This window comes from Mus pahari, chromosome 12 (genome assembly GCF_900095145.1).
Source record: "Mus pahari chromosome 12, PAHARI_EIJ_v1.1, whole genome shotgun sequence".
Taxonomy (NCBI): Eukaryota; Metazoa; Chordata; class Mammalia; order Rodentia; family Muridae; genus Mus; species Mus pahari.
The window spans coordinates 18543985-18547970 of record NC_034601.1 but is presented as its reverse complement, the minus strand read 5'-3'; the positions used below and the strand labels follow the sequence as shown (position 1 = coordinate 18547970).

The window sequence follows — 3986 nt, the reverse complement described above, 5'->3', positions numbered from 1 at the left end:
AGGCCCATGCCCTCCTCAGACTCTAAGGCCCCTAGTCGAAAATACTACACAGAAGAAAAAGGGCAAGGACTGACAGAATCATGGGAAAAAAAAAAAAAAAAAAAATAGAACCCACGAGGTTAACTACAGTGACTAGCTGAGTGGAGTCTCTCTGTGTCCTTTGCTTTGCAAATATTTGCAAAGCAACTCCCGGGGCAAGAGGGAAATGAACCACTTGGCAAGCCAAGGAAAAGTGATTCTCATCCTAAAGGCAATACTCCACCTCATACCTGCCCTCAGCACCCATTTCTCTGCTTGGAAGCCAACCCTGTTTACATCCTTTAGGATTCAAGGGTGTTGTTATAGCAACCTAACTTTGACTTTACTCTGGGGTACCGACAACTTGTTTGATGCAACACCTTCCCTTTGACGCAACAAGGGACATTAAAAGCAGGTGGACTGTGTGTTTGGAGCTCGTCATCTCTCTTCTCCAGTCCTTAATTTTCCCATGTGAAAACAAAAGGAGCCTCAACTTCATTACCATCCCGAGGAGACAACCTCACCTGACTGGGAACAGAAACTCCAGAAAGTTGTCCCTGTCTTTGGATAAGAATTACAACACTTCGGAGACTGCAATTCTGCAGGTCCAGGGGCTAATTACTTTATCTAGGGCTAGATTCTGGTCCTCCAGAACAGCAGTTTCCTGGACCATCCCCCACCTCCCTCTCACTCCCTCACCCCAGTCCATTCTTGGCCCACCTCCTGCCCTTACCGCCCCCCCCAATGACTCCCTGTGTTGGAACTAACATCTTTTGGCAACATATAAAAAGCCTTTTTAGAATCTATTAACTTAGCAGGAAACTAACTTCTACCAGTCTAAAAGCTAAGAATCCCACTTGGTAGTATAGAACAGTTCCCCAAATTCGTAGGTACCTGCCTCTCTGATGTACCTGCCAATGTATTTTAAACTTTCCTTAAGGCACAACTTTCTCCGCTCAGTAAAACTGAACACTCCAAGAAGCTGCTTCCACATTGCAACCTAGAATTTGAGATAATCTAAATCTCTGTTCCCAGGCCATGGTCACCCGAAGTGGCTCCAGAATAAATTCTCTCCTATTCCTGTAAATTGAGAGCTGTGATTTTTTTTTTTTTTTTTTTTACGTTGCCATTACAAAGTTAAACAGCCTGGAAATGAAGGGGAAAGGAAACACGACTAGGAGGAAGGAAGCCCACCTAGGTGGAGAGGGGATGCAGAGAAAAGCCTCAGACCACAGCTAGATAGCTTTGGAGAAACCAACCTCGGTGTTCTCTGCCTGCTTCTCTGCTAAACACAAAAGGCACAGTTACTTCCACGGGACTCATACATAATAGATTAATTAATTAAATAAAATCAATGAAAACAATGCTTCTTCTCTACTGAGGGGCTCAGGAGCAGCTGGCTACAAGAGACACTTTCCTCCCAGCGGGGCTGATGTCAACAGCCCCTGCTTCTGCCCGAACAAAGGCGCCCGCAAAACATCTAAGCCTCTCCAGTTGGCCCTAGTTCAATTTGAGAACAAGGGGGCAGCCAGGAGAGCAGAGCGAAGTTATGAAGCAGGACAGGCTGGGAAGTGGGGGAAATGCTAAATCTCTCTTCTCCACTAAACAGAGAACTCTTGAAAGGTATAATGGAAGGGCGCAGCTTCCAATTTGAATTATTTTCTTTGTTTCACTCTGCTCTGCCTGAGGCTACTGCCTTTTAAGCCGACCGCAGAATCCTCTGGATGAAGGCCGAGCAGTTGGAAGACCCGTTCTCAAGGGGCTGAACTCTCAGACCTCAGCTTCCTGCCTGTAAAATAAAAAAGGTTCCCTAGCTGCGGCCTGGACCTTTTCAATAACAATGGCACACGGTTGAAGGCTGTCCAGTTCTCTTCAAAGACAGGTTAGTCTCCACAGGGACTCCACAGGGGGAAGCATCAGATTGGTAAGATGCTGTCACTCTTGCACAGGTCGCCTAGGATCCATTCACCACCCCCTTCCTGTCCCCAACTTTTCCTCAGAGCTGACAAGCCCAGACCTCGATGCGCTAAAATTCCGACAGCGTGGGCAGAGTGAAAGTTAAGGGGAAGGCACAGCAAACAGCGGACCTACCTCTGCGAGCCTCCAATACGTCCCTGTCTAGATGAGGGGCCCCGAGTGGCCTTGTGTGCCCAGGAGCCAGTGACACCTGAAATGTCTAGCCACAGGGAGCTCCCAGGCGAAGAGCAAGCGAAACCCAAGATCTCACTGGTGGATTTTGTTAAAATGCACTATTCTTTCAGCAAGCTAGGGAGGCGCTCGAGATTCCCCGACAGGGGCAGTCGCCAGAGCACCAGGACAATGGTGTGTCGGACAGGGTCTGTTTTAGAAGGGTACCCTACAGATCCTTAGTTCAGCCAACGACTCTTAAGAAAACCTCGAAGGAGAGGTAAGGGCTTGTAGGTTTCACCTCCAAACCCGTGCCAAAGGGTGAAGCATACATGCGGGTCTGGTGGGGGCTTTTTGTAGGCTCTTTCTTGTTTGTATTTTTTTTTCCCCTTTAAAAATCAACAGGTTTAGTCCGTCCCTTCACAGAGCACCGCTGCGAAAGGTCCCCACCCCTCCAGCAGTAGTAGGTGGCCTCCAAGCGTCGCACCCGTTTGGCTGGAACAATAACCTGTCCAAATGAGGTTCAGCAGGGACACACGTGCGTTTGTTGTGGTGCCTGCGCTCCCCCTCTCCTTCCACCGGACTTGGTTTCCTGCTCTGTTACCACAGTGAGCAAGATCTAAAGAAACCCTCACTCCGCAAGGCAACGCCTTACACAATACAGACGCTGCGGTGTAGGTTCCTGCGTCCCCGCACACGTGGGTTTGTTATGGGTGCGCAGGCTGGCGTGCCGGGGGGGGGGGGGGTGTTAGGGAAAGGAGGCCAAGGCGGTCCTCCCCTGGACCGGCGACAGACATCCTCAGCCCGGGGCGGCGGCTCCTACTCCCACAACTGGGGCTGCCTCTCAGCGCACCCCTGCACTCCTCCTTCAGACCCCTGTCGCCCGCCTCGCCCCTACTCACTTGCAGCGCTCTCAATCGGGAAGTCGGCGGCGGTCGCTGAGCCCACCGAGCGCTCGCGCGGCGCGCAGTCCGATTCCCTTTGTTAGGGTCGGGCAGTGCCAGGGCGGCTCCCCAACCCAGGCTGGCGCTCAACTCAACTCCTCCAGGTGCCTCCGGATCTCGCCGGGCCGAGGGAGAAGAGCCCGGGACTCAAGCTCCGAGTGAGTCCCCTTGAGAAGGGATCTTCTGGGAAGCAGAGAGGGACCACAGATGTGGGTACAGAGGACCGGGAAGGAGGGAAGAAAAGCACGGCAGACCGGCGGGAGGAAGCGCGGTCTCCGTTATGCAAATAGAGTCGTTAAAACTAGAAAAGTGCTCTATCACACCGGTCCCAAACCACCCTGGCCCTCTGGAGGTCGCAAGGGAGCAGGCTCAAGGTTAAAGGTGCCTGCTTAGGGCTCCCCGTAATGCAGGGAATCTTGCGGTCCATCCACAAAGAGCAAGCCTGGGGGCGGAGCAATGCGGCAGGCAAAGAAGCCCAAATGCTGCCTCCACCCCCACCCCCTGCGTGTCCCCATGGATTGGATTCAGTGTTATCTGGCGAAAACGCTCTTACCAGAGTGCTTGTCCTGGCTCTGCACAGGGTGATCCTGATCAAGCAAGTCATTTAACCCCTGTGAAAACTCAAATTTTTATGTAGGACACACACATCTTAGACTGTAGTATTTAGAATTTAACAAAAATCCCCCAACATTAAGTATGGCCTGTACACAGCCTTGTCAAACTTTTTTTTTTTTTTTTTTTTTTTTTTTTTTTTTGAGATGTTCTGGAGCCCCGCGACCTGGAACTTTCGCAGTAGGTATGCGGGCAGGCAGGACCCGGCTACAAAGGTAAAGACAGCCGGACACCTTCCTTCCACTGGGCTTAGGATAAGGCTGCTGGAGAAGTCAGGAGGAAACA

General features: G+C 51.2%; 1 protein-coding gene across 2 annotated transcripts in view; it reads right to left on the bottom strand.

Annotated features, from left to right (window-relative positions):
• St6gal1 (ST6 beta-galactoside alpha-2,6-sialyltransferase 1) overlaps positions 1 to 3504 on the bottom strand; it is a 138390-nt gene extending 134886 nt beyond the window's left edge. Inside the window, exon 1 of one of the 2 annotated variants that reach the window (XM_029544436.1) lies at positions 3048 to 3504. The gene's annotated coding sequence lies outside the window, so the exon portion shown is untranslated. Of the gene's footprint in view, positions 1 to 2109; positions 2231 to 3047 lie in introns of those variants that run through there. The other variant, XM_021209607.2, reaches the window with a different exon arrangement.
• Between the last annotated feature and the right edge of the window lie 482 nt (positions 3505 to 3986).